The sequence below is a fragment of the Cetorhinus maximus genome, chromosome 10 (assembly GCF_964194155.1).
Source record: "Cetorhinus maximus chromosome 10, sCetMax3.hap1.1, whole genome shotgun sequence".
NCBI classification, from domain to species: Eukaryota; Metazoa; Chordata; class Chondrichthyes; order Lamniformes; family Cetorhinidae; genus Cetorhinus; species Cetorhinus maximus.
Genome location: NC_135888.1, coordinates 55,175,741 through 55,198,895, shown reverse-complemented (window position 1 = coordinate 55,198,895; position 23,155 = coordinate 55,175,741). Strand labels below are relative to the sequence as shown.

At 46.8% G+C, this 23,155-nt stretch overlaps 1 protein-coding gene across 1 annotated transcript in view; it reads left to right on the top strand.

Annotated features, from left to right (window-relative positions):
- Positions 1-23,155, top strand: part of LOC144685233 (fibroblast growth factor 18-like) — a 119,035-nt gene that overhangs the window by 81,266 nt on the left and 14,614 nt on the right. The window lies entirely within an intron of this gene.

Here is a 23,155-nt window from a genome sequence, read left to right as displayed (position 1 = left end):
ATTCACAGTTACAAAAATGTTCAAAGGGAGGAGACTGCCCAGAAATTGGCTCTGACCTATATCCTTAATTGCATATTCACTGACCTTACATATGCCATGTTCCACAATCATTTCTGGAGGCAATATGGGAATAGGGTCTTCTCCAGGAACAAAGGGGAGAATAATTTAATGGCGGATTAAAGACACCAGAGAATGGTAGGCCCTTCTCCATGTAAGCTTGGGCATTTGACATGCCCTTGTCTGCCATAATATCCTGTGGGCTCTTCCAGTTGAGTCTTCTTTGGAGTTAAACTTTAATTTTGTTCTCTCGTAATAGAGGCAGAAGGTCTCTGAGCAAAGTGTAATATTCTTCAATAGTTTTTGCATGGAATAATATATTGTCTGCATACTGTAACAGGACTCCTGTTACACTTTATTCACTAACTGATGGAATTTAGCAAGTGATTTGTGGAAGCCCTAAAATAACAATTTCAAGTATATTATTGTTTAGAGAATGTAAATGCAAATTTGTGTTGGCACCCAGGGGTTAGGGGAACTAACTCCAATATATCAAAACTGGGAATATATTGGAAATATGCGTGATCATATAGGTGATGATACAATTGCTAGGATTGCTGAAGACCCAAATTTACCCATCTCTCAATAATCATTGCCAGTCGTCAGGATCTGTCATTTTTTTAACTGGCCATATTTGGGAATTGTTAGAACATTGCAGCCTGAGTTCAAACATGGACAAAAGAGCTGAACTCCAGAGGTGAGGTGAGAGTGACTGCCCTTGACATCAAGGCAGCATTTGACCAAGTGTGGCATCAAGGAGCCCTAGCAGAAATGGAGTCAATGGGAATCAGGGGGAAAACTCTCCGTTAGTTGGAGTCATACCCAGCATAAAGGAAGATGGTTGTTCAACATCACTCCTGATGTTGGACGTCAATCAGTTCCAGAATTGCAGGAGTTCCTCAGGGTAGTGTCCTCGGCCTAACCACCTTCAACTGCTTCATCAATGACCTTCCTTCCATCATAAGGTCAGAAGTGGGGATGTTCGCTGATGATTCCACAATGTTCAGCACCATTTGTGACTCCTCAGACACTGAAGCAGTCTATGTCCAAATGCAGCAAGACCTGGACAATATCCAGGCTTGGGCTGACAAGTGGCAAGTAACATTCACTAGGCAATGACCATCTTCAACAAGAGAGAATCTAACCATCGCTTCTTGACATTCAATGGCATTACCATTGCTGAATCTCCCACTATCAACATCCTGGGGGTTACCATTGACCAGAAACTGAACTAACCACAAAAAAACCAGCCACATAAACACTACGGCTACTAGAGCAGGTCAGAGGCTAGGAATCCTGTGGTGAGTAACTCACCTCCTGACTCCCCAAAGCCTGTCACAAGTCAGGAGTATGATGGAATGTTCTCTACTTGCCTGGATGAGTGCAGCTCCAACAACACTCAAGAAGCTTGACACCATCCAGGACAAAGCAACGCGCCTGATTGACACCGCTTCCACAAACATTCACTCCTTCCACCAGCAATGAAAAGTAGCAGCAGTGTGTACCATCTATAAGATGCATTGCAGAAACTCACCAAGGCTCCTTAGACAGTACCTTCCAAACCCATGACTGCTACCATTTAGAGAGGCCAGGGCAGCACACGCATGGGAACACCACCACCTGGAAGTTCCCCTCCAAGCCACTCACCATCCTGACTTGGAAATATATTGCCGTTCCTTCATTGGCACTGGGTCAAAATCCTGGAACTCCCTCCCTAACAGCACAGTGGGTGTACCTACACCACATGGACTGCAGCGGTTCAAGAAGACAGCTCACCACCACCTTCTCAAGGGCAACTAGGGACAGACAATAAGTGCTGGCCTAGCCAGCGTCACCCACATCCCATAAATGATTTTTAAAAAGTCGTCTTTTTAGAACATTGCAGCCTGAGTGCAAACATGGACAAAAGAGCTGAACTCCAGAGGTGAGGTGAGAGTGACTGCCCTTGACATCAAGGCAGCATTTGACCAAGTGTGGCATAAAGGAGCCTTAGCAGAACTGGAGTCAATGGGAATCAGGGGGAAAACTCTCCGCTAGTTGGAGTCATACCCAGCACAAAGGAAGATGGTTGTTCAACATCACTCCTGATGTTGGAGGTCAATCAGTTCCAGAACTGCAGGAGTTCCTCAGGGTATTGTATCATCACCTAATATGATCACGCATATTTCCAATATATTCCCAGTTTTGATATATTGGAGTTAGTTCCCCTAACCCCTGGGTGCCAACACAAATTTGCATTTACATTCTCTAAACAATAATATACTTGAAATTGTTATTTTAGGGCTTCCACAAATCACTTGCTAAACGTTTTGGTGCAATAGGAATTATATTTTCAAATAGTTGCTTGATAGCACAGAACTTGAGTATTGCTGTAAAAAGAGACATGCTGTCGAAGCTTTTTGTCTTGCACTCATCAGAATGCCAAATTTCAAAAGGAACAGCAATTCATACTGCATGAGAAAAGGGTGCTGATAGGTTGACAAGTTGGCTGTGATTGGCCGAGGCTAGGTGTTAGCCTGGTGGATCCATTCCTGCTGTGGGGGTGTCAGTCTGGTGGGTCCACTCCTGATGTGGGGATGTCAGTCGGGTGAATCCACTCCTGATTTTGGGGTGTCAGTCTCATGGATCAGCTCCTGCCATGAGGGTGTCAGCCTGGTGGATCCATTCCTGCTGTGGGGTGTCAGTCTGGGGGATCTGTTCCTGCTGTGGGTGTGTCAGTCTGGTGGATCCACTCCTGCTTTTGGGGTGTCAGTCTCATGGATCAGCTCCTGCCATGAGGGTGTCAGCCTGGTGGATCCATTCCTGCTGTGGGGGTGTCAGTCTGCTCGATCCATTCCTGCTGTGGGGGTGTCAGTCTGGGGGATCCGTTCCTGCCGTGGGTGTGTCAGTCTGGTGGATCCATTCCTGCTGTGGGTGTGTCAGTCTGGTGGATTCATTCCTGCTGTGGGGTGTCAGTCTGGTGGATCCACTCCTAGTGTGGGAGTGTCAATCTGGTGGATCTACTCCAGCTGTGGGGGTGTCAGTCTGAAGGATCCATTTCTACTGCGGGGCCAGTGGAGCTGTGGAGGCTGATGTACCCCTGCTGCGCTGCTCTTGTACTACATTTTCTGCAATTCCTTTCATAGCATTCTGAGCATAACAGGCTCACTGTCCTCAAAAGTTTTGGTAGGTATTTCCTTTGCCATTTTTCTCCCCCCACGTACCTTGTTCCTTGTGTTGTCATGGGCCAGGAGCGGGACACATGCCTTTCCTTCCATATCTCCAACGTTCAATTATCCTTCCTCATCCTCTGCTGGTCCTTTCATTTTCCATTGCTGCCGGTGGTCTGTATTCCCCTGCACAATATTGGGTTTCCCAATTCAGTAACTACTTTGTTCATATTTCCTATCTGCCCAGGCAGGAACCCGTGCCTTGGTGTGTAGGACACTGGTGGAGTAATGTATGTTACCAAGTGCCTTCTACAACCCATTAAACTCATTATCGTTCCCAACCATCTTAGTAGCCCAGCATGCTCCAATTCATCACAAACTGGTACCGGGTTTTGAACATAAACACAGGCAAATAACAATTCCACAGTCACTAAGTGAAAGCCTGCAGGTGCTCCTCTTTCTCTTACCTACAAATCATCATTGCTTGCAATAACAGCCTGACCTCAACTACCTCCTATTCCTTATACTTTCCAGAACACAGCTGTAACAATGGCCCATCCCTGCCTGCCTTTCCAGATTTCTCCAGACACTTTGACCATTTCGTAGCTACAGGCACAAAGTATCGTTTGCATTGCCTCTCTCTCTCTCTCTGTCTCTCTCTTCAGTCTTTCAATTCCATTGTTTGATCTCTCATTGTAATTGAAGATCCTGGGACCTCCCTTATTTATTTTCAGTGTAGTTTTCTCCTGTAGTGATATACTTATATCGGGGATCCTTATGGTCTGTGTCACCCTCTGGTGGCTGGACCCCATCCTGGGCCACAATTCTCCCCACATCTCATGTTCGTGTAGGGTCATTCTGGGCATCAGGTCCCTTGGACCTCAATCATGATGATGTCCTCAGGCATCGTACCCGTCCCACTAATATTCTGCCCTTAGTGTGAGGTCATCCCAGTCTACACCTTCATCTCCCCCAGTTACACTGCATTGATGTACAATATGAACCAGGAATCTTCTCTGGGATTTCAGTTGTTGTTTAAGCTTTTCTACCTCTTCCTTACATTGATCATAATGAGGCCCCTTTAGGCTCACCCCTCTTTCCTCTTGGACAATGTCAGCTTTGGTTTTAGTGGCTGCAGTCAATTCATTGTTACTGTTCTGCACATTGTATTTAAGTTTCTCTGGCTCTGCCTGTCTTTGAATAGCCTCATAGCCTTTGCTTGCTACCTGTGCCAATCCCCACAACATACCTGTTTTTCATTGTCATTCTTGTATTACTCCCCCTCATCCTCCTGTGTCTTCTTCTCATTTGATTCTCAACTGGTGCTCCTCCAATTGGTCCCTTATCATCCCACATCCTGAAGTTGAAATAACAGCAAGACTCCTGCTTTCGAATCATTACCCTTGACCTTCTTTTCTTTAGTTAACTCCTTTATTTTTTTTCCCAACTTCACATAAAACCTGTCTGTTTTTAAATAATAATGCACTAACTTCTACTTCCTCCTAGGTGTACTTGTTTGTTTTACCTAACATTATTTAATGTCAGCTCTTCCATCTTCTGGCAACTATCAATCTTGTCTGTCATGTCTCAAAACATATTTTCTGGTACATATTTTTGAGTTCGAGCATGGATATAATTTCTTGCCATGTTAACAATCACGGTATTGTCCTTGGACTATTACACAGTTTTCTCATGACCCAAAACATGTAATGCCAACTTCATCCATTAATACGTCAAGTATCCCAGATGTATTCTTTGTACAAAACTGTAAATCATTGTCCCATGTTGGGCACCAAAATGTGAAAAAATTGCCTAAGGTTTGGCCTTTTGTTATAATGAGCTTGAGGGTTTTGTTCCAAAGTATTAAAGTTTTATTAAGCAATTACAATGTAGTGATAAAGATGTTGAAATATAAGCATACAGTTATATTACATTACTGAATAAAACATTGAAATACAATAGGCATAGCTTAACACCAGCAAAGTTCTGAGGTGAACAATCTTGAGTGTCTTGATGATAACAGTTGAATGGTCCAGTCTCACACCAAGAATAGTCTAATATCTATTCTTGAGGTCCAGTTTTGTAGACATTATGAGCACTATTAGACATGGTGAGCAATATGCACACTGGAAGCCACAAATCAATCATTTTCTTTGTACTAGGCTAGCAGCAGCTTGTTTTACTCCTTCATTCCAGATAGTACACAGTGCCTGAGACCACAGACCATCCTATAAACATGAGATAACAATGGAGGCACAAAGTTTATGCCTTAGGCGGTGGTCCTGATATTGACAAGGGCAGGTTTTTGGAGCCTTGTCATGCCTCTATCAAACCTGGAAGTAGATAGATTGGGGTCAGCTTTCATATTTTTAAGATTTTAACATCTAACCAAATCCAATCCACCAATTGTTAGGGGTTAAAGGGACCCCCAGGATGACTCATTACATGGCATTTATCAAAGTACAATCCAACGAAGGTTCAGACAATCTTTTAGTTGAAGGATCACTGATGTTAACAATTGACACAAGACAACCTTATTCTTTAGAAAGCCTGAAAAAATGATTTTCTTGCAATATATATCAGAGCTGTGAGTGATTTATCCTAGTACTATATATATATATATATATATATATAGCAGAAGTGTATGTGATATATCTCAGTGTAATCTATATGATAGAGCTGTGATGTATCCCTCTGTAATTGATCTAATAGAAAAATGTGTGATATAGCTCAGTCTAATGTATGTAAGAGAACTGTGTGATATATTCCATTTCTAAACTAAATATGATATATAGGTGTATAATTCATATAGCATAATTATGTGTGATATATAATTCTGATATACATTACTCTTAGATATGTGACAGATCACAGTGTAATCTATATATAATAGAACTGTGTGCGATATATCCCACAGCAGAAAAGGAGGAAATGATATGGGAAACCAGGGAGTGTGCAGAATTGATAAAGGGAGTCTGAGAGGCGATAAGGGGAAAGTTCCAATTTTCCTTGAGATTCAGTTGCACTCTGTTAAATTAATTAAAATCCCCTGGCCTGTTTATTTGTCAAAGCCCAATTTCGTTTCACTGATTGATTTGACCCAGTTTTATTTGATTCATTTATTTAAAAGTTATGCATTGACTGAAATAGAAGCTTGTTTTAAAATTTCAGTGGCCCACAAGGATTTAATTAAATTATTTAATTATTTTGTGAGAGGATGAATATTAGCTATTTTTCAAAAAATCAAAATTAATAGCTTGATTAATTTTTAGAATATTTAAATCATTGAGAAACACTTTTAGGTTAGTGACAGGAGGACTCAATGAGCTGGGAATGCGAATGGTCCTACTACTCCACCTGGTGTTGGAAAACTTACAAGGTAAATGATAATATAAGTATTCTCAATTTAAAACCTTAAATGCGCAATTATGTATTATATCCAATTTGATTGCTTTAGGGAAAATTCCCGACTCTGCAAATCTAACACAGGAGAAAGTGCCCCAGGTATTCTAATTTTCATTCTGGGTAGTGGGGGTGGTGTGTGTGATAACTGGAGTCGGGGCCGCTAATACTGTGGAGGCGGTCACAGGAACTTCAGGTGTGGAGACTGGCTGTGTGAAAGGCCGGCCTCTGTGCTCTGAGACTTGTAAGGAAAAGAAAACAAAAAACTGCCCTTTAGCCCTCACCCACCCGCCCCAACCCCATGCCCTGTCACCCCACCCCCCAACACATTCCCCATGCCCCACGCATGCCAACTCGTGCCCCTCTACGTATCACCCATGGCCCTTTATAGTACCTATGCCAACCCATGCTCCACCACCCTTTGCCCTTACACCCTCCATCCCAACTCAACCAATATCCATCATGGGCAGACCTCAGGACTCAAGCAGAGGTTAAATAAAATAAAGTTTTAAGTGTTTCTTGTAGACTTTATTTAAAAAAAAATCTCATTCATAAAAACCCATTCACTACATTTAAATCCCTTCAACTACTTGATCCCTTATAAAAACAAACATTTCACTCAAGTGCTTAATCCTGTATAAAAACAAGCATTCGTATTCATGACCCATATCAAAGACTTCATAAGTACTTGGAGCTATCAATCAAACTGTGAACTGACAGGCAGCCCATTGTGATAGTGATAGGTAGTGAAATCAATGATGCAGCAAAATCCTTTAAAATAGCCTTCAGGCTTATGTCAACAGACATAGTGAAATACCAAGCACTGACTGTTTTTAAAATTAAAAGTAACACTTTGCCATTTAAAGGACAGGAGACTTAAATACCTTAACAACTTGACAGTTCCAAATAAACGTGACAGTTTCAATGAGTGGTAGAGGCAGAAACCCTCATAACATTTAAGAATAATTTGGATGTGCACTTGGGATGCCATGGCATACAAGGCTATGGCTTAGTGCTGGAAAATGGGATTAGAATGGTTGGATATTTGTTTGACCGGCACAGACTCAATGGGCCAAAGGGCCTTTTTCTGTGCTGTAGACGTCTATGACTCTATGACTCTAACCCTGCAAGGCCAATGATGCTGGAGTATTGCTGAATGTACAGCAAGACAGCATTAATGTTTTTTAGTTCAATTTCCCACTTGGCAGTTCAGTCAAATGGACAAAAGCAGATACTGGGAAGCTGGAAACCTGAAATAAAAACAGAACATGCTGGAAGTACTCAGCAGGTCAAATGGAAAGCCTGGCAGGTGGCTGGGAGCAAACATCACTGGCTTGGGGACCGTCCCAAGAAATGTGACGTGATGCTTTATAAAATTACTTTGCTGATTTTGGTCCCTATCTAACTCGTAACCAAGCTGACTTAATCTCCTGCATTTGGCAGGACCATCCCATGGGAAGTGATGATCTCCAGCACATGTGGAGTGGTACTAACTCACTAGACAGTGAGAAAGAGCAAAGAGCTACTGCAGAGCCAAAGATTAACAGGAAGAGGACATCACTGGAACAAGTGCTGGGAAACACTGCTCATATAGTTGTGTGCCTGGTCAAGGAAAGCAAGAAAAAATGCTGACAAATCCTATTGGCAGGCAGGGTGTGAAGACAGGAGAGAAAAGGAGGAAAAAGAGACACAGCGGGTGACAATGACACAAAGGCAAAGCAAAGATGGTCAGGGGAGGCAGATGCCAATTTGTTAACCGTTGCAGGATCCAGAATCGATGCAACATGTCATTATTAAATGTGCCTTAGTTATACCCTGCATGATGCAAAATCAGGCGACCACTGTTACCGTGGTTTATGGACCCAATACTGATTCCTTTGAATGTCTCCCATGAGATGTCAGATTAACCATTTATGAATTATCTTGTTTTGATTTTTGTGCTTACCAGTGTGAGGAATGCCTGTGTATCAAAAGTACCTGTTCCTATTTCAACTAAATGATCTAAGCTTCAAGTAATGTGAGATCAGGTACAATGAGACTGTATAGACGGAGCTTTACTCAGTATTTAATCCTGTGCTGTAACTGTCCTGGGACTGTTTGATGGGGACAGTGTAGAGAGAGCTTTACTCTGTATCTAACGCTTAGCTGTACCTGCCCTGGGAGCGTTTGATTGGGACAGTGTAGAGGGAGCTTAACTCTGCATCTAACCCCGTGCTGTACCTGCTCTGGGGATGGTGATGGGGACAGTGTTGATGGAGCCTTACTCTGTATCTAACCCTGTGCTGTACCTGTCCTGAGAGTGTTTGATGGGGACAGTGTAGAGGGAGCTTGGGTCTGTATCTAACCCTGTGCTGTACCTGCCCTGGGAGTTTTTCATGGGGACAGTGTAGAGGGAGATTTACTCTGTATCTAACCCTGTGCTGTGCCTGTCCTGAGAGTGTTTGAAGGGACAGAGCAGAGGGAGCTTTACTCTGCATCTAACCCCGTGCTGTACCTGTCCTGACAGTGTATGATGGGGCAGTGTAGAGGGAGCTTTGCTCTGTATCTAACCTTGTGCTGTACCTGCCCTGGGAGTGTCTGATGGGGACAGTGTAAAGGGAGCTTTACCCTATATCTAGCCCTGTGCTGTACCTGTCCTGAGAGTATTTAATGGGACAGTATAGAGGGAGCTTTACTCTGTATGTAACCCCATGCTGTACCTATCCTGGGAACGTTTGATGGGGACAGTGTAAAGGGAGCCTTACGCTGTTATCTCACCCTGCACTGTACCTGCCATGAGAGTGTTTAATGGGGACAGTGTAGAGGGAGCTTTAGTCTGTATCTAACCCCGTGCTGTACCTGTCCTGAGAGTGGTTGATGGGACAGTGCAGAGGGAGCTTTACTCTGTACCTAACCCTGTGCTCTACCTGTCATGGGAGTGTTTGATGGGACAGTGTTGAGGGAGCATTACTCTGTATCTAACAATTTGCTGTAACTGTCCTGGGAGTGTTTGATGGGGACAGTGTAGAGAAAGCTTTATTCTGTATCTAACCCCATGCTGTACCTGTCCTGAGAGTGTTTGATGGGGACAGTGTAGTGGGAGCTTTGCTCTGTATCTAACCCTGTGCTATACCTTCCCTGGGAGTGTCTGATTGGGACAGTGTAGAGGGAGCTTTACCCTGTATCCAACCCCATGCTGTAACTGTCCTGAGGGTGTTCAATGGGAGAGTGTAGAGGGGGTTTTACTTTGTATCTAACCCCATGCTATGCCTGTCCTGGGTGTGTTGGATGGGGACAAGTTAAGGGAGCTTTACTCTGTTATCTCACCCCGCGCTGTACCTGCCTTGGGAGTGTTTAATGGGGACAGTGCAGAGGGAGCTTTAGTCTGTATCTAACCCCGTGCTGTACCTGTCCTGAGAAAGTTTGATGGGACCGTGTAGAGGGATCTTTACAGTGTATCTCACCCCGTGCTGTACCTGCATTGGGAGTGTTTGATGGGGGAATATAGAGGCAGCTTTACTCTGTATCTAATCACGTGCTGTACCTGTCCTGAGAGTGTTTCATGGGGACAGTGTAGTTGGAGCTTTGCTCTGTATCTAACCCTGTGCTGTACCTGTCCTGGCAGTGTTTGATGGGGACAGTGTAGAGTGGGCATTACTCTGTATCTAACCCTGTGCTGCAGCTGTCCTGGGAGTGTTTGATGGGGACAGTGTAGAAGGAGATTTACTCTGTGTCTAACCCTCGTGCTGCACCTGCCTTGGGAGTGTTTGATGGGGACAGTGTAGAGGGAGCTTTACTCTGTATCCGTGCTGTACCTGTCCTGAGAGTGTTTGAAGGGACAGTGCAGAGGGAGCTTTACTCTGCATCTAACCCCGTGCTGTACCTGTCCTGAGAGTGTTTCATGGGGACAGTGTAGTTGGAGCTTTGCTCTGTATCTAACCCTGTGCTGTACCTGCCCTGGGAGTGTTTGATGGAGACAGTGTAGAGGGAGATTTGCTCTGTTATCTCACCCCACACTATACCTGTCCTGCGAGTGTTTGATGGGACAGTGTTGAGGGAATTTTGCACTGTATCTCACCCCGTGCTGTACCTGCCTTGGCCGTGTTTGTGGGGGAATGTCGAGGAAGTCTTACTCTGTATCTAATGACGTGCTGTACCTGTCCTGGGACTGTTTGATGGGGACAGTGTAGAGGGAGCTTTACCATGTATGTAACACTTTGCTGTACCTGTCCTGAGAGTGTTTGATGGGAACAGTGTAGACGGGTCTTTGTTCTGTATCTAACTCTGTGATGTCCCTGCCCCGGGAGTGTTTGATGGGGACAGTGTAGAGGGAGCTTTACTCTGTATCTAATGCCATGCTGTACCTTCCCTGAGAGCATTTGATTGGGACAGTGTAGAGGGAGCTTAACTCTGCATCTAACTGCGTGCTGTACCTGCTCTATGCATGGTGATGGGGACAGTGTAGAGGGCGCTTTACCCTGTATCTAACCCTGTGCTGTACTTGCCCTGAAAATATTTAATGGGACAGTTTGGAGGGAGCTTTACTCTGTATCTAAGCCCGTGCTGTACCTGTCCTGGGAGTGTTTGATGGGGACAGTGTAAAGGGAGCTTCAGTCTTTATCTAACCCCGTGCTGTACCTGTCCTGAGAGTGTTTGATGGGGACTGTGTAGAGGGAGCTTTGCTCCGTATCTAACCCTGTGATGTACCCGCCGCGGGAGTGTTTGATGGGGACAGTGTAGAGGGAGCTTTACTCTATATCTAATCCCGTGGTGGACCTTTCTTGGGAGTGTTTGATGGGGACAGTTTAGAGGGAGCTTTACGCTGCATCTAATGCCATGCTGTTCCTGCCCTGAGAGCATTTGATTGGGAAAGTGCACAGGGAGCTTAACTCTGCATCTAATTCTGTGCTGTACCTGCTCTGGGGATGCTGATGGGGACAGTGTAGAGGGAGCTTCACTCTCTATCTAACCGTGTGCAGTACCTACCCTGGGAGTGTTTGATGGGGACAGTGTAGAGGGAGCTTTACCCTGTACATAACCCTGTGCTGTACCTGTCCTGAGCATGTTTGATGGGCACAGTGTAGAGGGGGATTTGCTCTGTATCTCACCCTGTGCTGTACCTGCCCTGGGAGTGTTTGATGGGGACAGTGTAGAGGGAGCTTTACTCTGTACCTAACCTCGTGCTGTACCTGTCCTGTGAGTGTTTGATGGGGGAATGTAGCTGGAGCTTTACTCTGTATCTAGCCCCGTGTTGTACCTGTCCTGAGAGTGTTGAAGGGACAGTGCAGAGGGAGCTATACTCTGTATCTAACCCTGTGCTGTACCTGTCCTGGGAATGTTCGATTGTGACAGTGTAGAGCAAGCTTCACTCTGTATCTAACCCCGTGCCCTAGCTGTCCTGGGAGTGTTTGGTGGGGACAGTGTAGAGGGAGCTTTACTCAGTATCTAACCCTGTACTGTATCTGCCTTGGGAGTTTCTGATGTGGACAGTGTAGAGGGAGCTTTGCTCTGTTATTTCATCCCGCACTGTAGCTGTCCTGAGAGTGTTTGATGGGAAAGTGTAGAGGGAGCTTTACACTGTATCTCATCCCGGGCTGTCCCTGCCTTGGCAGTGTTTGATGGGGGAATGTAGAGGGAGTCTTACTCTGTATCTAATCACGTGCTCTACCTGTCCTGGGACTGTTCGATGGGGACAGTGTAGAGGGAGCTTTACCATGTATCTGACACTTTGCTGTCCCTGTCCTGGGGAGTGTTTGATGGGGACAGTGTAGACGGATCTTTGCTCTGTATCTAACCCTGTGATGTACCTGCCCCAGGAGTGTTTGGTGGGGACAGTGTACAGGGAGCTTAACTCTGCATCTAACCCCGTGCTGTACCTGCTCTGGGAATGTTGATGGGGACAGTGTAGAGGGAGCTTTACTCTGTATCTACCCGTGTGCTGTACCTGTCCTGAACGTGTTTGATGGGGACAGTGTAGAGGGAGATTTGCTCTGTATCTAACCCTGTGCTGTACCTGCCCTGGGAGTGTTTGATGGGGACAGTGTAAAGGGAGCTTTACTCTGTTATGTCACCCAACACTGTACCTGCCTTGGGAGTGTGTAATGGGGACAGTGTGGAGATAGCTTTACCCTCTATCTAAACACGTGCTGTACCTGTCCTGAGAGTGTTTAATGGGACAGTGTAGAGGGAGATTTGCTCTGTATCTAACCCTGTGCTGTACCTGCCCTGGGAGTGTTTGATGGGGGAATGTAGAGGGAGCTTTACTCTGTAGCTAATCCTGTGCTGTACCTGTCCTGGTACTGTTTGATGGGGAGAGTGTAGAGGGAGCTTTACTCTGTATCTAACTTCATGCTGTACCTGCCCTTAAAGCATTTGTTTGGGACAGTGTATAGGGAGCTTAACTCTGCATCTAACCCCGTGCTGTACCTGCTCTGGGAATGTTGATGTGGCCAGTGTAGTGGGAGCTTTACTCTGTATCTAACCCTTTGCTGTACCTGTCCTGGGCGTGTTTGATGGGGACAGTGTAGAGGAAGGTTTACTCTGAACCTATCCTCGTGCTGTACCTGTCATGGGAGTGTTTGATGGGGACATTGTAAAGGGAGCTTTACTCTGTTATCTCACCTCACGCTGTACCTGCCTTGGGTGTGTGTAATGGGGACAGTGTAGAGGGTGCTTTACCCTGTATCTCACCCCATACTATACCTGTCTTGGTACTGTTTGATGGGCACAATGTAGAAGGAGCTTTACCCTGAAACTAATGCTTTGCTGTACCTGCCCTGAGAGTGTTTGATTGGGATAGTGCAGAGAGAGCTTTACTATGTATCTAACTCCATGCTGTACCTGCCCTGAAAGCATTTGTTTGGAACAGTGTACAGGGAGCTTAACTATGCATCTAACCCTGTGCTGTATCTGCTCTGGGAATGTTGATGGGGCCAGTATAGAGGGAGCCTTACTCTGTATCTAACCCTTTGCTGTACCAGTCCTGAGCGTGTGTGATGGGAAAGTGTAGAGGGAGATTTGTTCTGTATCTAACCCTGTGCTGTACCTGCCCTGGAAGTGTTTGATGGGGGAATGTATAGGGAGCTTTACTCTGTATGTAGCCCCGTGTTATACCTGCCCTGAGAGTGTTAAAGGGACAAAGCAGAGGGAGTTATACTCTGCATCTAACCCCGTGCTGTACCTGTCCTGGGAATGTTTGATTGTGACAGTGTAGATCAAGCTGTACTCTGTATCTAACCCTGTGCTGTCCCTGCCTTGGGAGTTTCCGATGTGGACAGTGTAGAGGGAGCTTTGCTCTGTTATCTCATCCTGCACTGTACATGTCCTGAGAGTGTTTGATGGGAAAGTGTAGAGGGAGCTTGACACTGTATCTCATCCCATGCTGTACCTGCCTGGGTAGTGTTTGATGGGGGAATGTAGAGGGATTCTTACTCTGTGCCTAATCACGCGCTGTACCTGGGGACAGTGCAGAAGGAGCTTTACTCTGCATCTATCCCCATGCTGTACCTGTCCTGAGAGTGTTTGATGGGGACAGTGTAGACGGATCTTTGCTCTGTCTCTAACCCTGTGATGTACCTGCCCCAGGAGTGTTTGGTGGGGACAGTGTACAGGGAACTTAACTCTGCATCTAACCCCGTGCTGTACCTGCTCTGGGAATTTGATGGGAACAGTGTAGAGGGAGCTTTACTCTGTATCTAACCGTGTGCTGTACCTGTCCTGAGCGTGTTTGATGGGCACAGTGTTAAGGGAGACTTGTTCTGTATCTAACCCTGTGCTGCACCTGCCCTGGGGGTGTTTGATGGGGCCAGTGTAGAGGAAGCTTCACTCTGTACCCAACCTCGTGCTGTACCTGCCTTGGGACTGTGTAATGGGGACAGTGTAGAGGGAGCTTTACTCTCTATCTAAGCCTGTGCTGTACCTGTCCTGGGAGTGTTTGATGGGGGAATGTAGAGGGAGATTTATTCTGTATCTAACCCCGTGCTGTACCTGTCCTGGGAATGTTTGATGGGGATAGTGTAGAGTGAGCTTTACTCTGTATCCAGCGCCATGCTGTACCTGCCCTGAGAGCATTTGATTGGGACAGTGTATAGGGGGCTTAACTCTGCATCTAACCCTGTGCTGTACCTGCCCTGGGAGTGTTTGATGGGGGAATGTAGAGGGAGCTTTACTCTGTAGCTAATCCCATGCTGTACCTGTCCTGGGACTATTTCATGGGGACAGTGTACAGGGAGTTTTACCCTCTATCTAATGCTTTGCTGTACCTGTCCTGGGAGTGTTTGAAGGGGACAGTGTAGAGAGAGCTTTACTCTGTATCTAACGCCATGCTGCTACTGCCCTGAAAGGATTTGACTGGGACAGTGTACAGGGAGCATAACTCTGCCTCTAACCCCGTGCTGTACCTGCTCTAGGAATGTTGATGCGGACAGAGTAGAGGGAGCTTTACTCTGTATCTAACTGTGTGCTGTACCTGTCCTGAGCCTGTTTGATGGGCACAGTGTAGAGGGAGATTTTCTCTGTATCTAACCCTGTGCTGTACCTGCCCTGGGAGTGTTTGATGGGGACAGTGTAGAGGGAGCTTTACTCTGTTATGTCACCCCACGCTGTACCTGCCTTGGGAGTGTGTAATGGGGACAGTGTAGAGGGAGCTTTACCCTGTATCTCACCCCGTGCTATACGTGTCCTGAGAGTGTTTAATGGGACAGTGTAGAGGGAGCTTTACTCTGTATCTAGCCCCGTGTTGTACCTGTCCTGAGAGTGTTGAAGGGACAGTGCAGAGGGAGCTGTACTCTGCATCTAACCCCGTGCTGTACTTGTCCTGGGAATATTTGATTGTGACAGTGTAGAGCAAGCTGTACTCTGTATCTAACCCCGTGCTGTAGCTGTCCTGGGAGTGTTTGATGGAGACAGTGTAGAGGGAGCTTTTCTCTGTATATAACCCTGTGCTGTACCTGCCTTGGGAGTTTCTGATGTGGACAGTGTAGAGGGAGCTTTGCTCTGTTATCTCAACCGGCACTGTACCTGTCCTGAGAGTGTTTGATGGGACAGTGTAGAGGGCACTTTACAATGTATCTCATCCTGTGCTGTACCTGCCTTGGCAGTGTTTGATAGGGGAATGTAGGGGGAGTCTTGCTCTGTATCTAATCACGTGCTGTACCTGTTTTGGGACTGTTTGATGGGGACAGTGTAGAGGGAGCTTTATCATGTGTCTGACACTTTGCTGTACCCGTCCGGGGAGTGTTTGATGGGGACAGTGTAGAGGGAGCTTTACTCTGTACCTAGCCCCGTGCTGTACCTGTCCTGAGAGTGTTTGAAGGGACAGTGCAGACAGAGCTTTACTCTGCATCTAACCCCATGCTGTACCTGTCCTGAGAGTGTTTGATGGGGACAGTGTAGATGGATCTTTGCTCTGTATTTACCCTGTGATGTACCTGCCCCAGGAGTGATTGGTGGGGACAGTGTAGAGGGAGCTTAACACTGCATCTAACTCCGTGCTGTACCTGCGCTGGGGATGGTGATGGGGACAGTGTAGAGGGAGCTTTACCCTGTATCTAACCCTGTGCTGTACCCATCCTGAAAGTATTTAATGGGACAGTGTGGAGGGAGCTTTGGTCTGTTTCTAACCCCGTGTTTTACCTGCCCTGAGAGTGTTTAATGGGACAGTGTAGAGGGAGCTTTACTCTGTATCTAATCCCGTGCTGTACTTGTCCTGAGAGTGTTTGATTGGACAGTGTAGCGGGTGCTTTAAGCAGTTTCTCACCCCATGCTGTACCTGTCCTTGGACTGTTTGATGGGGACAGTGTAGAGGGAGCTTTACCCTGTATCTAACGCTTTGCTGTACGTATCCTGGAAGTGTTTGATGGGGACAGTGTGGAGAGAGCTTTTTTCTGTATCTAACGGCATGTTCTACCTGCCCTGAAAGAATTTTATTGGGATAGTTTACAGGGAGCTTAACTCTGCATCTAACCCCGTGCTGTACCTTCTCTGTGAATGGTGATGGGGAAAGTGTAGAGGAAGCTTTACTCTGTATCTAAGCCTGTGCTGTACCTGTCCTGAGCCTGTTTGATGGGGACAGTGTTGAGGGAGCTTTGCTCTGTATCTAACCCTGTGCTGTACCTGCCCTGGGAGTGTTTCATGGGGACAGTGTCGAGGGAGATTTACTCTGTATCTAACCTCGAGCTCTACCTGTCGTGGGAGTGTTTGATGTGAACAGTGTAAAGTGAGCTTTACTCGGTTATTTCACCCCACGCTGTACCTGCCTTGGGAGTATTTAACGGGGACAGTGTAGAGGGAGCTTTACCCTGTATCTAAGCCTGTGCTGTACCTGTCCTGATAGTGTTTAATGGGACTGTGTAAAGGGAGATTTGCTCTGTAACTAACCCTGTGCTGTACCTGTCCTGATAGTGTTTAATGGGGATAGTGTAGAGAGAGCTTTACTCTGTACCTAACCTCGTGCTGTACCTGCCCTGGGAGTGTTTGATGGGGATAGTGTAGATGGAGCTTTACCCTGTATCTAATCACGTGCTGTATCTGTCCTGAGTGTTTAATGGGACAATATAGAGGGAGATTTGCTCTGTATCTAACCCTTTGCTGTACCTGCACTGGGTGTCTGTGATGGGGGAATCTAGAGGGAGCTTTAAACTGTATCTAATCTCGTGCTGTGCCTGTCTTGGGACTGTTTGATTGGGACAGTGTAGAGGGAGCTTTACCCTCTATCTAATGCTTTGCTGTACCTGTCCTGGGAGTGTTTGATGGGAACAGTGTAGAGGGAGCTTTACCCTGTATCTAACGCTTTGCTGTATGTGTCCTGGGAGTGTTTGATGGGGACAGTGTGGAGAGAGCCTTACTCTGTATCTGACACCATGCTGTACCTGCCCTGAAATCATTTGATGGGGACAGTGTAGAGGGAGCTTTACTCTGTATGTAACCCTGTGCTGTAGCTGTCCTGAGCGTGTTTGGTGGGCACAGTGTAGAGGGAGATTTGCTTAGTATCTAACCCTGTGCTGGACCTGCCCTGGGAGTGTTTGATGGGGACAGCGTAGAGGGATCTTTACTCTGTACCTAACGTTGTGCTGTACCTGTCATGGGAGTGTTTGATGGGGACAGTGTAAAGGGAGCATTACTCCTTTATCTCACCCCACGCTGTACCTGTCTTCGGAATGTTTAATGGGGACAGCGAAGAGGGAGCTTTACCCTGTATCTAACCCCATGCTTTACCTATCCTGAGAGTGTTTAATGGTAAATTGTAGAGGGAGCTTTGCTCTGTATCTGAGCCTGTGCTGTATCTGTCCTGAGAGTGTTTGATGGGGGAATGTAGAGGGAGCTTTACTCTGTGCCTAATGCCATGGTGTACCTGCCCTGAGAGCATTTGATTGGGTCAGTGTACAGGGAGCTTAACTCTGCAACTAACTCCGTGATGTATATGCTCTGGGGATGGTGATGGGGACAGTGTAGGGGGAGTTTTATTCTGTATCTAGCCCCGTGCTGTACCTGTCCTGAGAGCTTTTGAAGGGACAGTGCAGAGGGTGCTTTACTCTGCATCTAACCCCGTGCTGTAACTGTCCTGAGAGTGATTGATGTGGACAGTGTAGAGGGAGCTTGAGTCTGTATCTAACCCCGTGCTGCACCTGTCCTGAGAGTGTTTGATGGGACAGTGTAGAGGGAGCTTTACGCAGTTTTTCAACCCATGCTGTACCTGCCTTGAGACTGTCCGATGGGGGAATGTAGAGGGAGCTTTACACTGTATTTAAACCCATCCTGTACCTGTCCTGGGATTGTTTGATGGGAACAGTGTAGAGGGAGCTTTACCCTGTATCTAATGCTTCGCAGTATGTGTCCTGGGAGTGTTTGATGGGGACAGTGTGGAGAGAGCTTTTCTCTGTATCTAATGCCATGCTCTACCTGCCCTGAAAGAATTTGATTGTGACAGTGTACAGGAAGCTTAACTCTGCATCTAACCCCGCGCTGTACCTTCCCTGGGAATGGTGATGGGGAAAGTGTAATGGGAGCTTAACTCTGCATCTAACCCCGTGCTGTACCTGCTCTGGGAATGTTGATGGGGACAGAGTAGAGGGAGCATTACTCTGTATCTAACGTTGTGCTGTACCTGTCCTGAGTGTGTTTGATGGACACAGTGTAGAGGGAGCTTTACTCTGTACCTAACCTCGTGCTGTACCTGTCATGTGAGTGTTTGATGGGGACAGTGTAAAGGGAGCTTTACTCTGTTATCTCAGCCCACGCTGTACCTGCCTTGGGAGTGTGTATTGGGGACAGTGTAAAGGGTGCTTTACCCTGTATCTCACCCTGTGCTGCACCTGTCCTGAGAGTGTTTAATGGGAAAGTGTAATATGAGCTTTACTCTGCATCTAAGCCTGTGCTGTACCTGTCCTGAGAGTGTTTGATGGGGGAATGTAGAGCGATTTTTAGTCTGTATCTAACCCCGTGCTGTACCTATCCTGGGAGTGTTTGATGGGGACAGTGTAGTGGGTGCTTTACCCCGTATCTAACGCCATGCTGTACCTGCCCTGAGAGCATTTGATTGGGACAGCATACTGGGAGCGTGACTCTGCATCTAACTCCGTGATGTACCTGCTCTGTGGATGGTGATTTGGGACAGTGTAGCGGGAGCTTTACTCTGTATCTAACCCCGTGCTGTACCTGCCCTGAGAGTGTTTGATGCGGATAGTGTAGATGGAGCTTTACCCTGTATCTAATCCCGTGCTGTATCTGTCCTGAGTGTTTAATGGGACAATATAGAGGGAGATTTGCTCTGTATCTAACCCTTTGCTGTATCTGCACTGGGTGTGAGTGATGGGGGAATGTAGAGGGAGCTTTAAACTGTATCTAATCCCGTGCTGTGCCTGTCTTGGGACTGATTTATTGGGACAGTGTAGAGGAAGTTTTACCCTCTATCTAATGCTTTGCCGTACCAGACCTGGAAGTGTTTGATAGGGACAGTGTAGAGAGAACCTTACTCTGTATCTGACGCCATGCTGTACCTGCCCTGAAAGCATTTGATGGGGACAGTGTAGAGGGTGCTTTACTTTGTATGTAACCCTGTGCTGTAGCTGTCCTGAGCGTGTTTGATGGGCACAGTGTAGAGGGAGATTTGCTCAGTATCTAACCCTGTGCTGGATCTGCCCTGGGGGTGTTTGATGGGGACAGCGCAGAGGGAGCTTTACTCTGTACCTAACGTTGTGCTGTATCTGTCATGGGAGTGTTTGATGGGGACAGTGTAAAGGGAGCATTACTCTGTTATCTCACCCCACGCTGTACCTGTCTTCGGAATGTTTAAAGGGGGCAGCATAGAGGGATCTTTACCCTGAATCTAACCCCATGCTTTACCTGTCCTTAGAGTGTTTAATGGTAAATTGTAGAGGGAGCTTTACTCTGTATCTAAGCCTCTGCTGTACCTGTCCTGAGAGTGTTTAATGGGGGAATTAGGAGGGAGCTTTAGTCTGTTTCTAACTCTGTGCTGTACCTGTCCTGGGAGTGTTTGATGGGGACAGTGTTGAGTGAGCTTTACTCTGTATCTAACGCCATGCTGTACCTGCCTTGAGAGCATTTGATTGGGATAGTGTACATGGAGCTTTACCCTGTATCTAATCCCATTCTGTATCTGTCCTGAGAGTTTTTAACGAGACAATGTAGAGGCAGATTTGGTCTGTATCTAACCCTGTGCTGTATCTGCCCTGGGAGTGTTTGATGGGGGAATGTCGAGGGAGCTTTAATCTGTATCTAATTCCGTGGTGTACCTGTCCTGGGAGTGTTTGATGGGGATAGTGTAGAGAAAGCTTTACTCTGTATCTGACGCCAGGCTGTACCTGCCCTAAAAGCATTTGATTGGGAAAGTGTACAGGGATCTTAACTCTGCATCTAACCCCGTGCTGTACCGGCTCTGGAAATGTTGATGGGTACAGTGTAGAGGGAGCTTTACTCTGTATCTAACCTTGTGTTGTACCTGTCCTGAGCGTGTTTGATGGGAACAGTGTATAGGGAGATTTGCTCTGTATCTCACCTTGTGCTGTACCTGCCCTGGGAGTGTTTAATGGGAATAGCGTTGAGGGAGCTTTACTCTGTACCTAACCTCGTGCTGTACCTGTCCTGAGATTGCTTAATGGGGGAATGTAGAGGGAGCTTTAGTCTGTATCTAACCCCGTGCTATACCTCTCCTGGGAGTGTTTGATGGGGACAGTGTAGAGGGAGCTTTACTCTGTATCTAACACCATGCTGTACCTGCCCTGAGAGCATTTCATTGGGACAGTGTACATGGAGCTTAACTCTGCATCTTACTCCGTGATGTACCTGCTCTGGGGATGGTGATGGGGACAGTGTAGGCAGAGCTTTATTCTGTATTTAACCCCTTGCTGTTCCTGCCCTGGGAGTGCTTGATGGGGCAGTGTAGAGGGAGCTTTACCCTGTATCTAATCCCGTGCTGTATCTGTCCTGGGAGTGTTTGATGGGGGAATCTAGGGGGAGCTTTAATCTGTATCTAATCCCGTGCTGTACCTCTCCTGGGACTGTTTTATTGGGACAGTGTAGAGGGAGCTTTACCCTCTCTATTGCTTTGCTGTACCTGTCCTGGGAGTGTTTGATGGGGACAGTGTAGAGAGAGATTTACTCTGTTTCTTACGCCATGCTGTACCTGCCCTAAAAGCATTTGATTGGGAAAGTGTACGGGGATCTTAACTCTGCATCTAACCCCGTGCTGTACCTGCTCTGGGAATGTTGATGGGAACAGTGTAGAGGGAGCTTTACTCTGTACCTAACCCTGTGCTGTACCTGTCCTGAGCGTGTTTGGTGGGGACAGTGTAGAGGGAGATTTGCTCTGTATCTAACCCTGTGCGTTACCTGCCCTGGGAGAATTTGATGGGGAAATGTAGAGGGAGCTTTACTCTGTACCTAACCTCCTGCTGTACCTGTCATGGGAGTGTTTGATGGGAACAGTGTAAAGGGAGCTTTACTCTGTTATCTCACCCCATGCTACACCTGTCCTGAGAGTGTTTAATCGTAAAGTGTAGAGGGAGCTTTGCTCTGTATCTAACCCCGTGCTGTACCTATCCTGGGAGTGTTTGATGGGGGAATGCAGAGGGAGTTTTACTCTGTATCTAACCCCATGCTGTAATTGTCCTGGGACTGCTTGATGGGCTCTGTGTGGAGGGAACTTTATTCTGTATTTAACTCCATGCTGTACCTGCTCTGGTAGTGTTTGATGTGGGACAGTGTAGGGGGAGCTTTACTCTGTATTTAACCCTTTACTGTACCTGCCCTGAGAGTGTTTGATGGGGATAGTATAGAGGAAGCTTTACTCTGTAACTAACGCTATGCTGTACCTGCTCTGAGATCATTGGATTGGGACAGTGTACAGGGAGCTTAACTCTGCATCTAATTCCGTGCTGTACCTGCTCTGGGGATGGTGATGGGGACAGTGTGGCAGCAGCTTTACTCTGTATCTAACGCCGTGCTGTACCTGCCCTGGGAGTGTTTGATGGGGGAATGCAGAGGGAGTTTTACTCTGTATCTAACCCCATGCTGTAATTGTTCTGGGACTGCTCGATGGGTACTGTGTGGAGGGAACTTTACTCTGTATTTAACTCCATGCTGTACCTGCCCTGGTAGTGTTTGATGGGGGACAGTGTAGAGGGAGCTTTACTCTGTATCTAACCCTTTACTGCACCTGCCCTGGGAGTGTTTGATGGGGACAGTGTAGCGGCAGCTTTACCCTGTATCTAACCCCGTGCTGTACCTGTCCTGAGAGTGTTTAATTGGACAGTGTAGAGGGAGATTTTCTCTGTATCTAACCCTGTGCTGTACCTGCCCTGGGAGTGTTTGATGGGGGAATGTAGAGGGAGCTTTACTCTGTATCTAATCCCGTACTATACCTGTCCTGGGACTGTTTGATGGGGATAGTGTAGCGGGTGCTTTACCCTCTATCTAATGCTTACCTGTCCTGAGAGTGTTTAATGGGACAGTGTAGAGGGAGCTTTACTCTGTTATCTCACCCCACGCTGTACCTGCCTTGGGAGTGTGTAATGGTGGGCAGTGTAGAGGGTGCTTTACTCTGTATCTAACCCCATGCTGTACCTGTCCTGAGAGTGTTTGATGCGACAGTGTAGAGGGAGCTTAACACAGTATCTCACCCCATGCTGTACCTGCCTTGATAGTGTTTTATGGGGGAATGTAGAGGGAGCTTTACTCTGTATCTAATCCTGTGCTGTACCTGTTCTGGGACTGTTTGATGGGGACAGTGTGGAGAGAGCTTTTCTCTGTATCTAACGCCATGCTCTACCTGCCCTGCAAGAATTTGATTGGGACAGTGTACAGGGAGCTTAACTCTGCATCTAACCTCGCGCTGTACCCTCTCTGGGAATGGTGATGGGGAAAGTGTAGAGGGAGCTTTACTCTGTATCTTACCCTGTGCTGTATCTGTCCTGAGCCTATTGATGGGACAGTGTAGTGGGAGCTTTATGCAGTATCTCACCCCGTGCTGTACCTGCCTTGGGAGTGTTTGATGGGGAAGTGTGGAGGGAGCTTTACTCTGTATCTAACGCCATGCTGTACCTGCCCTGAGA